The 12,660-nt window shown below is 36.5% G+C and overlaps 1 protein-coding gene across 5 annotated transcripts in view; it reads right to left on the bottom strand.

Annotated features, from left to right (window-relative positions):
- LOC108704365 (type II inositol 3,4-bisphosphate 4-phosphatase) overlaps positions 1–12,660 on the bottom strand; it is a 339,921-nt gene that overhangs the window by 148,749 nt on the left and 178,512 nt on the right. The gene's annotated exons all lie outside the window — the stretch shown is intronic.

The raw sequence follows: 12,660 nt of genomic DNA, 5'->3' as shown, positions 1-12,660 counted from the left end.
TTATTTTGACGCACATTGACTTCAATGAGTTTCGCAAATTTTTCGGCGAAACAGGACAGATTCGCCCATCACTACCAGTGAGTTTTAATTCATAATATCTGAGAGACAATTAATTTGACATCCCTGTTCTAAATCGACCTACCAGGAGACTTAAAGACAGAGTTCTTGAACATATATCTTGTATAAATAGGAAAGACATATCCTCAGCCATAGCTGCACATGTGATAGCTGAACATGGAGCCAGTACTGTAACTAGAAGGGGGCGGGTCCTGGTGCGTGACGCGCAGCTGGGCCCCCACCCCCTCCGTACGGCCCACATTTCAGTGGCACGCGGGAAATAGAAATACCAAAAGTATAATGGATATCCCCAGAACCATAATATATTAATCTAAATAATTAGAGGTATGTTTCACGTGTTTGGTTAACATAAAGGAATAATTACCAAAATTTTTTTTATATACGGTATATATATATATATATATATATATATATATATATATATATATATATATATATATATATAGTAACAAAAAAACCGCACTCACAGGACTTCAAAAGAAAGCCGCAAAGGCTGTGATTTATTGATCCAATAAATCACAGCCTTTGCGGCTTTCTTTTGAAGTCCTGTGAGTGCGGTTTTTTTGTTACTATATTATACTATTTGTTTACCAGCACCTGGGCAGTTACTTACAAGGAAGGTGTGCACCTCTTTGGACTTTCTATATATATATATATATATACACACCTAAGCACTACAACTGTCAGGATAGAATAAGGATAGGAATAGTGACGTAAGGAATAAAATCAAATTCATGTAATTGTTTGGAATGTCTAATTGATTAGTTCATTTAAATCCATTTATGAACTATATATATAGTATAAGTTTTTATGAATTCTCGAGACATTGATTGATTAGTTCATTTAAATACTTCTGAATTATATACACAGATCTTTTTTAAAAAACTAAGATCAATATACAGTAGTAATAGTAAATGATATGGCACAATACATTATTATTTAGCACTTTACGTATTTTACACACCAATTGCATTGATGGTTTTTTGTAACTCACTATCTTGTATGTAACATTTTTAAATATTTATTCCGTTCACATGCACTTTACCTTTAAATGGTTGATTGACTGGATTTGAAAGACTATTTAAATACTTTCACACGTTATGCACTTTGTACCCTGAGGAAGTGCCTGGTATAGGGGCACGAAATGCGTAGGACCTGTCTACACCCCCACTGTATGTAACGCACTGTATGCAGAAATAAAGCCGCACTGACATTGCAAAAGGCGTCCCTCGATATGTTTTGGTCAGCGCTCTGTACGTGAGTTATTTGCTTTCTATTCTAAATCGACCTGCCTGCATTTATTTGGATGTCAGTATTATAAATCATTTTTGCATTTATTTTTTATGATTTAAGAATACATTTTCCAAAATGAAGAAGGTATTTTTTTACACAAAGATCACTGAATATACAGGTATATATTCCAGTCCATGTGCAATCAATATATCCAATATATCTTATAGGGGGTGGCTTCCTTTCCTAGCAGATGTATTAGAGCTCACTCAAATAACTGATTCCAGTACAAACAAAATCTAACAAAACAATTGCCTTTTGCACAAATCCTGCATGTAGAGAGACGTGATGTCTGGTGATTTTAATAGAGTGAGCTCTAATACATCTTCTAGGCAAAAGGAGCCCCCCTATAAGATATATTGGATCTAACTGTCTAACTGAATATCTGACACCCAACTCCTGCATGAAGAGAATGAAGAGAAAAAGATGCTGAGATTGGAATAGTGAAGATAAACTTGATTATTTCAGAAACAGTACAGAATTTTTAATTGATTGTATTTAAAAAGTTTCTTATTTCAGTATGCTGAAGCTTATATTAAATTTTTATTTTTGCGATAGTTCCTCTTTAAATACAGTGAGAACTTATTCTTAAACTTAAAGTGAAAGATGAATTCTGAAATTCATTGTGGGATGATTTAATTGGGCAACTGGTACTGGGCTTACAAACCCAGACCACTAAACACAGTCATTTCATTAGTGTGAACTAATCTACCATAGGCACATAAGATTTTATAATTGCATATATGCATTTCTACATATCAATGTATGATATATTACCATTCATTTGTTGTGTGGCAACGTCCATACACATTTATTTTTATAAGATGCTCCACTAAAACAATACGAAACTACTCAGGCAAGGGGAAAAGTAAGGCAACTCTCTTTCATGAAATCAGAAGCAATTATGCAGAGATAAGAGGTTGTGCTCGAACAATACTTCCTATATAGATATGACTTCTTTACAGCATTTATTTTTAAGAAAATTAATGCATAATATAAGTATTGTGCAAAATAAGACTACCCAAGTCATTCCTAGTAAGACATGTTTGTGTTTTGCCCACTGTAATTCAAACAGCCCATAGAACCACCCAGAATCACTAAGTATAATATTATTATTAGTAGTAGTGAGCTTTCGGATGGAGACAGCAACACTGTACATTGGATGGAGACAGCAACACTGTACATTATGTTATAGGATACTGATTATATAAAAATACAGGTAAAGGAAGGCAAAGGGCCCTGCTCAATACAGAATACAATGCAAAAGTAAGAAGGTGATATGAGAACTGCAAGGTGGGTGGGTGGGCACAATAGAAAGTTAAGATATGTGGGATTCAGTATAGTACATTAGCAGGTGGTGCTGACTTATATTGTATTGATATATAGCGAGAACAAACTGTTAAATCAAGCGTGACCATAGCTTTTGCAGATCTTGGAAGTAGAAGTGAAAATGTGAATGCTGTGCAACTCAGCCTAGTTCAATAATGGTTTATGAAAGTTTAATGAAAACATATGACCTGCATCTTGCAATATTATTAAAATAAAATAACATTGTATGTCATTGGGCCTACTCAATATGTTTACTTTGGCTAATATATCCTATTTATATGTCGTGCCTGCCACGGATAAGCTCTCCAAAGTGTCGGTATAACAGTCAGGCATTTATTTGCTCATTCTAACTGCAGTAACAAGAAAAAAACTGAGATATTATTGCAGCTATCCACAGCTATGTGCCATAAGATATGAACGACTGAAGTGCAGTTTAGATTGCAGTCAGTTGCGCAAAAAACCCCAAACTATTCATTACAGGTACTTGCGTCAACATGTGCTCCTTGCACTTCCACACATATGTGCCTAATGATGGGGTGGAACTATAGCGCTACCACTACCACTTCTAAACCTGGAGATAGCTCTAGGCTGCGCATCTATTGCTGCAGTACAGTTGCTCCGAAAGACCAGGGTGCACTTGTCTCTCACACCCTGAACAGCAGAAATTATGCCAACAGGACAGGTGCATTGTCACAGTTGCCTAAGGCGCAACTGGAATGACACTGGAATTATGTAACAACATGGCGAATATTCAGTTGTTCACACTGTACTGTGGTGAGTTTAAGACACCCCCCTACTGTGGCTACATCTCAACAGTTCAGTGGATTTATCACTTGGTCATTGCTTCTCATCTGTCCCTAGCATTATTAAAAGTACAATTTCTAAAAAATACATTGTGGGGGAGGCTTCACTTTTTTCAAACTAATGGGGCTACAATTATACTTATTATTTCTTTTGACTTATGTTTCTATTCAGGCCTTCTTTTATTCATCTTCCAGTGTCACATCCAAAACACTGCCTAAAAAGGTTTAAGAATATGACTGTCTATATAGCATGCTAAAATTGAATTCAGATGTCAACTATCCCTTAACATGTGGTACCAAGGGATGGAGTTTTTCTGATCTATGTGGTGAAGGACCAATAATGCAAGCAAATGTTGACCATACCTAGCTTTTAAATCGCACCCACTTTAAGCCATGCCCATGTTACCAACAGTTTTTAAACCATGCCCACCTTTAAGGCAACACCTAAAATAGTCTATGGAAGAAGTAGAGAATTATGAATTTTTATGAAGTTATTTATTAACATCTTTCATACCAGTTGACATGCCAAACCAAGTCTTGATTATACAGTAAATGTCATATGCATTATCTCCTTAGTGCAGAAATACTGAATATTTATGCTTCTGGTATCTGGCTGGCAGATACCAGAAAATCATCATCATCCTTTATTTGCATAGCAGTGATTGTGCCTAGTAAGGCTTGCATCAAGACCCAAACACCTTACTATTCTAACTAGTGATGTATTATTCATCATTCATGGTTACAATATATATTGCCTAACATAGGCATGCACACCCATATACACATTATATGCCAAGTACCCTTTCTGTAAAAATTGTGGGTATGATCTCATGCACCCAAAAACAAACCCACAAATAGAAACACTGTGCAAGAAGTATCTTGCTCAAAATCAAACCCTAGACTCCAGTGCTGTAAGGAAGCAAAGCTAATGACTGCAACACGTTGTGTCCCTAAATGTATACATAATAAATTGCTTCATTATATACAATTCAATAGAGAATGTCTGATTACACAGGCTGGTAGGAAATACTATCAATGCAGATTAGAGAATTGTAACTAACTCTGAATCAGCCTTCTTCAGTTACTGTTACACAGTTACATAGTTAGATCGGGTTGAAAAAAGACTAAAGTCCATCAAGTTCAACCCCTCCAAATGAAACCCAGCATCCATACATACACTGACCCTCCATACACTCACATATATACCCATATCTATACTAACTATAGAGTTTAGTATCACAATAGCCGTTGATATTATGTCTATCCAAGAAATCATCCAAGCCACTTTTAAAGGCATTAACTGAATCAGCCATCACAACATCACCCGGCAGTGCATTCCACAACCTCACTGTCCTGACTGTAAAGAACCACCTACATTGCTTCAAATGAAAGTTATTTTCTTCTAGTCTACGGTGATCCTCTTTATGGGTAAAAAGGTCCCCTGCTATTTATCTATAATGTCCTCTATTGTACTTATAAGGAGTACTCGTGTCCCCTTGCAAGCATCTTTTCTCCAGAGAAACCAACCCCAACCGTGACACTCTACCTTCATAATTTAAATCTTTCATCCCTTAAAGATGAACCAAACCCGTGCTAATAAAAACTCCTACCCCCCCTACCCTGCATAAACCCCCCTCCCTGCTCCCCCCAGCCTAGGTGGTACCTTTGGTAAAAGCCCCTAACTCTTTACTTATCCCTTGGTGCAGATTCAGGGCATCGGAGTTCATGGGCACCATCTTCTTCTCTATGGTAATCTTCGGGTCTTCTTTCTGCGCTTCAGCAATTTTCGTGACTTTTGGTGCATGCGCAGTTGTCGCAAAACAGAAGATTTCTTCTACTGTGCATGCACTGTTTTGCCGAGCTCTTCCCGAAGATTACCGAAGAAAAGAAGCACAGATATGGATACTGTATGTGTATCCAAAACCTATTTGTCTTTTGTGTGCCATTTTTTCCTGAGGGGAAACTTCAAAGTTCTCTATACCTTGTACAGTATTCTGGGTACATATTTAGCAAAGACTGAACTCTTGTTCAACCTTAAATAAATAAACATAAAGAACTGTCTTTGAAAAATATGTTTGGATATCTCATCATACTGTATCAGAATGGCTGGTTGTGTTGTTTTTAAGGAGCCTTCATGATGTATTCACTATGTAGGCTAGGCACCTACGGAATGATTAACAACGATTTAAGAAAAACACAGATATCTGCAGAATGTGATAAGGAACTGGCAGTAAAAACAATGTGCAGTTTCAGGCACAGGGTCATGGCAGGCAGCAAGCAAAACAGTGTGAGTGCGAGAACAGGTATAAGGTTGGGGCAGGCAGCAGACAAGTGGAAATCCAATAACTGGTCAAAGGTCCAAACTGTGGAGTAAGAACCAGAGGACACAAGGGCAGAGTAGGAACAGACTTACAGGACAGGAATTCAGATGGCTTGGATAAAGCAAGAGGGCTAATAATCCAGTATCAAGATATGGGAGCGACAGGTTTAATAAACCCTTACCTGGGCTACTGCCTGTACTTGCATCATGTTTATGGTTACCAGGGAATACTGACAGGGTAATAAGTAATTGACATTATACACCATACCACAAATACACTGCCTACTGTGGCTCAAGCAGGAGGAGTAGCAGCTAGTACACAGCAGGTCCCAGGTTCTAAACTATGGAGTTCCTGACACTCAGCCAGCTCTTTCTGTGATCACAATAGTTATCCATTTGTATAACTCACTGAGCATTTATTGTGCGATCTCTGCAATCACCTGATTGCAGCATCTACCTAAAAAAAAGTTATGCTATGCAAGCATAGGATTTGTTGTACAGAACATCCTAGTACAGGGTCTGTCCAACAACTGCCTCTTTCTTCTGTTTTTTAACTCTCTGTCCTTGCAGTTACTCTTTTTCTTATCTTACTCATTTTTCCTTTTTGTTTGCTGTTCCTATACCAGGATTTCATTCTAACAAAGACATTTTACTAAAGAAAAAAAAAGTATTTTACAGACCCAAAATAGTTAAAGATTATCAAGGGTGGTGGGAGAAACAACAGAAAAAAATTACATGTTTCCTTCAAGTGAAATACCAACTTCTATCACACCGAGTTATGTTTAATAACCTTCAATGTTCTGACATATAAATTAACTTCTGGCAAGCAATGCAGTAATAATTGTATACTGCTGTGTATTTGTGAAGAATTTATAATTCAAGCATGAAATAAAAAGTGTAAATAGAACAGCTTAATTCTTTTTCATAGGTTTATGCCTCAAGTATGATGATTGAAACAAATCAACCTCTACAGTCATTGAACAGTGCTTCCTATTCATCTATAATTGTGACATGAGGTTAAACAAATCTTTTATATAATTTAGTCGAATTAAACCATGCCTTTTGCAGATTAGCAAATTATTCATTTTATACCCATTACATCTTAAGAATTTAGTAAACTGTTTTCAGCTGGTGTTGCTTTGCCTTAGGATACAATGGCAAGGACTTTAGTCAAATTGCAGGACGGGTGCAAAATACAAGTGTCTAGTGTGACGGGGAAGATGCGTCCCAACCTCCCGTGCCCTAATTTGTGTGTCATCCACTGCACTTTTCTGAATTTCCATAAATCTTATACATATGTTTAAACATCACCTTTTTAAAGAATGTAAGAATGTTTAATCCACACACTATTCTGTACAATAATCTGTGCTGTGGTCAAGGAACTATTAAGGAACCTTTAATGAGTCACCTCTTTTGGCATTGTTTAAAATGTATTGACCTAAATTACAGAGAAACATGAATGTATCCTATTTTGTTACAGCATACATATTATTGACATAACGTTCAGCAGTGATGGATTGAACCCCAGCAAGGAATTGGTCATGGATATGCCAATATGTCAATAGTCTTGTGTCATGATTCAGGGATCTGTCTATATTCCTCTAATCCTTAAAGGATTATCACCATTCCCCTAGTCTTTGACAAATATTAAAATACAAAAAAAAATATATATATATATATAAATGTGTGTGAATTAATAGAGGGACACGCCAAGGCTGTCCGCTATCGCCCCTTTTCTTCAACATAGCAATCGACCCGTTACTACGACATATATTGCGATGCCGACTACTACAGGGGATACAAATAGGCCAAACGAATCTTAAAGTGACAGCTTTTGCTGATGATATCCTGCTTTTTATCAATCAGCCTAAAATGGAAATACCTGCCCTTTTGCAGATTATTCGTAGATTTGGCATAATAGCAGGATTCAAAATCAATTTAGACAAATCAGAAGCTCTCCAACTGCACCATACGGACACACGGATTGGCTTCCACACTTTTCAAAAAAACTAAACAAAGCATTAAATATTTAGGAATCCGAATTCCCACACACCATAAAGATCTATACTCCCTAAACATTAGGAAAATAATTGATACTATACAACAAGAAACGCAACAATGGAAACGTATTAATCTCTCCTTTCTAGGCAGGATACATTTCGTTAAAATGATTTTATTTCCCAAACTTTTGTACCCAATACAGATGCTGCCGTACTGTATTAAACCGACCGATCTGAAACGACTAAATCAAATATTGAGAACTTTTATTTGGAATAAAAAACGCTCGCGCATTAGCCTTTTTAAACTTCAACAACCTAAAGCACTAGGTGGACTCAATTTCCCTAACTTTAAGGCCTACAACGAAGCAGCCCTTCTTCGATATGCAGGAGATTGGATTCTGAATAGAGACTTATTCACTACACTCTCCTTAGAACAATATCGCACTGATAATCAATCTCTCAACTATCTATTACACACGCCCATACAAAACATTCCGACACATATTAGAAATAATCCGTTATTCTTAGACACATATAACGCATGGCACTCAATCAGGAAAACCCACAATCTATCAAGATATACCTCCCCTTACTTGTCGTGGATAGATAATAAAAACTTCCCACCAGGTATGCGGAATCCCATACTGTATGACTGGAGTAGTAGAGGCCTGCGGATCATACATGACGTACTAGATAACAACTACTCAGTACTCTCTTTGAGTAAACTGGTAGAAAAATTTCCATTCACACACACCCACTTGTATCTAAGTCTACAGATTATTCATTTCGCGAACGCTACAATCAAACTCCTAACAAGTACTGACAAAAATAACCTGTTCAACCAACTCTGGAAGAACAAAAGTAAAAAACTCGCAACCTCACACCTTTACCAAACTATCAAACCACTTCTAGACATAGATAAAGAGGATAAACCTAATTTTAAATGGATTAAGGAGATACCTAATATTACAGAATCAGATATCTTGAAACAACACAATAAAATTATAACATTACTTCCGGCGAGCAGGTTTCAGGAAATGTCTTTGCAAATTCTCCACAACTCATATCTTACTCCACTCAGAAGATTTAAGATGGGTAACCTCTCCTCAGATGTGTGTTTAAAATGCCACGCCCCTAATGCGAATTTAATACACACCATGTGCTCTTGCCCCTTAATGCAATCTTTTTGGAAAGAAGTCGTTTCATATGGTGCAAAGATGATAGGGAAACCCCTCCAACTACACATAGCATGGGCTCTGTTCAGCACACCTGATTCATTTCCACAACTCACGAAGACTGACAAACACCTCATGGGCAGATTGGCAGCAGCTGCCAGGAAAACGATACTGCAACAATGGCTACACACTGACCCCCCATCAATGACGTTGACGAAACAAAAACTACACCATATTTTCCATATGGACTGGCTGGAAACTATAGCCAAAAAAGAACATAACACATCAAAATTCTTCAACACCTGGTCTACTTACATAGCACATCTCCCACGACACATCAAATGCCTCACAGTCTACTCCTTCAGACATACATCATGGTATGATATGGAGATTCTCAAAGATCATCCTTTAGTCGTGGAATCATCCCAATATCTAGCAACATTGCACCAAGAACCGCCAGGACTTGATACCGCGCCTCCCAGAAGTCATCTAACCAACAGACTACTGGCCTCCTATCTGAACTAATTCCCACAGGTCCTACCCCCCCAATGCTATAAGCCATGACTGAGCTGAATGTTTATAATGTTATCAAAATGTTATTGAAATACTATATTTTCGAAATCACGATTGCAATACTCTCTGCTTTAAGGAAACATGTATGAATATTGAATGTGATTATACTTTATTATCTACAATAAAAAACAAGTTATAAAAAAAAAAAAAAAAATGTGTGCATATATTCATAATGAAATGGGGAAAGAGTCCCAAGGTGGTTACCTTGGATATACTGTAATGCTCTACAATATCCTTTCCTTCTAAAATTTCTTCCTACGTTTTCCGTTTTAAAGTAACAATCTGTGCATGGAATGATTTGTTGGAAACTAAAATTTATATTTTGGTCAATATTTTTGTCCCAGAGTCTCATGATCAACATTTGGAACATTTGGTAATCTCTGAGACTGATCCAGGCAGTGTTTTACTAAGAAACAGACAATTTTAGAAATTCACTTGGGATTTCTAACAAACAAAAAGAATAAAGCTAACAAAGATAAATCATTCTGCATCTGTAAACAAAATTTTTCTGGTGCAGGCACATTTATAGGATTTATAGCCATTGTGGGACATTTTAAACACATTTAAAATGTCTTTTGTGTACTGTAAAGACTGTAATGGCATAATTTAATTGGTTTTAAGAACAATTAAAAAACAAGTATCACTGGAATGTTACATAATGATTTGCCAAAAGATTCCACTAAGAAAAAATGCTAAATTGAGCTTCCTATTTTTCTAAAACCGGTCTTTTATTATAAGGGCTGATAGTATGGCTGTTTCAGTCATGGCTAAATTGCTCATCTTTTTATATATGTTCCTGGGTTTTAGTGATATTAAATGAATAAAGGTACACTTAGAGGTCCATTTATCAAAGGTCGAATTTCGAATTTATGTGATTTTTTTAAAATTCGAATATACTCACAATTAGACTGGGAGGTTAATTGTGAAAAAATTTGAATGCCTAATATTCGATCAAATGGTTCTGACCCAAAAATGTGAATTGTGAGACCCGGACTCGGCAGGTTTTAGGAGGCGAATATTCGAATTAGGACTGTTTCCCTGGTGGAGGAGTGATAACACTCACATTTGAATTTACATTCAAATAAGGGATTAAAATTCGACTGTGTGAAATTTTAAACTTGAAAATTCAAATTCGAATTGATTATTCCACCCTTGATAAATCTGCCCCTTAGACTCTATGCTCTATGGAGCAGGGACCTCCTTCCAACTCTGTCTCTTACCACAGGGTGGTTCACCTTTTAGTTAACTTTTAGTATGTTATAAAATGGCCAATTCTAAGCAACTTTCAACTGGTTGTCATTTATTTTTCATAGTTTTTAAATTATTTGCCTTCCTGTTTTGACTCTTTCCACCTTTCAAATGGAGGTCACAAATTCTATGTAAGGCTACAAATGTCTTGTTATTGCTACTTTTTATTACTCATCTTTCTATTTAGACCCTCTCCTATTCATATTCCAGTCTCTTATTCAAATAAATGCATGGTTGCTAGAAAAATATGGACCCCAGCAACCAGATTACAGAAAGTGCAAATCGAGAGCTGCTTAATAAAAAGATAAATAACTCAAATAAATACAAATATGCTATACTACAGGACATTCAAAAGAAATCAGGGCTATTAGTAAGGCCGTTTCAGTCATGGCTAAATTGCTCATCTTTTTATATACTGTATGTTCCTGGGTTTTAGTGCTATTAAAACAATAATGGTACTGTATCTCGCAACATGGATTCCCAAAGTGGCCATTTACAGCTACTGGCACATGTCTATCTGTAGGAAAACCAAGTGCAGTACACTTAGAGGCCCATTTATCAAAGGTCTAATTTCAAATTCATGTGAGTTTTTTTAAATTTGAATATACTCACAATTCGACTGGGAGGTTATTTAAGGAAAAATGTGAATGGCCCGAAAATGTGAAATCGTATTCAATTCTATTAACATCTCCAAATGGCTCATCTGACCTCTGCCATTGACTTGTACATGAATGCCGGCAGGTTTTAGGTGGCGAATATTCAAATTAGGACGGTTTCCCTGGTCAAGAGGTGACAAATCTCACATTTGAATTTACATTCAAATAAAGGGATTAAAATTAGACTGTGTGAATTTTTAAACTCAAAAATTCAAATTCGAACTGACTATTCGAGCCTTGATAAACCTGCCCCTTAGACTCTATGCTCTACGGAGCAGGGACCTCCTGCCTACTCTTACCACAGGGTGGTTCACCTTTTAGTATGTTGTATAATGGCCAATTCTAAGCAACTTTTCAACTGGTTGTCATTTATTTTTCATAGTTTTTAAATTATTTGCCTTACTGTTATGACTCTTTCCACCTTTAAAACGCAGGTCACTGTAAGGCTACAAATGTCTTGTTATTGCTACTTTTTATTACTCATCATTCTATTCAGGTCTCCCCTATTCATATTCCAGTCTCTTAATTAAATCAATGCATGGTTGCTAGAAAAATTTGGACCCCAACAACCAGATTACAGAAAGTGCAAATCGAAAGCTGCTGAAAAAAAAGATCATAAAACAAATAATACAAAATGAAAACCAATTGCAAATTGTTTCAGAACATCACTCTCTACATCAAACTAAAAGTTAACTGTCTGCTTTAAACACAGGCAACAGCTTACATTATAAGTAGACCATTGTATTTAATGCACATTTGTCAAGATAATTACTGAAAGTGGGTTGGTAAAAAGAGGGAAAACTGTAACACAATTTTAGTAACACAGAAATGTGAAAAACAACATTTAGCTTCTTTATCTCACAGCAAAAGATGCAGACTGTTTAAAGGAGAACAAAATCCTAAAAATGAATATGGCTTCCTGGTTGGAAACCCCAACTTTGTTTTTTTAACGTTGGATGATTGTAATCTTTCGCCAAAGATTCGGCCGAATACCGTACTGAATCCGAGTCCTAATTTGCATATGCAAATTAGGGGTGGGAAGGGGAAAACATTTTTCACTTCCTTGTTTTGTGACAAAAAGTCACACGATTTCCCTCCCAGCACCTAATTTGCATATGCAAATTAGCATTTGAATTCAGTTCGGCCGGGCAGAAGGATTCGGCCAAATCCTGCTGCAACCAAACTGAA

Source organism: Xenopus laevis, chromosome 1S, assembly GCF_017654675.1.
Source record: "Xenopus laevis strain J_2021 chromosome 1S, Xenopus_laevis_v10.1, whole genome shotgun sequence".
NCBI lineage: Eukaryota > Metazoa > Chordata > Amphibia > Anura > Pipidae > Xenopus > Xenopus laevis.
Note: the sequence above shows the minus strand (reverse complement) of the source record. Positions and strands in the feature narration are given on the sequence as shown.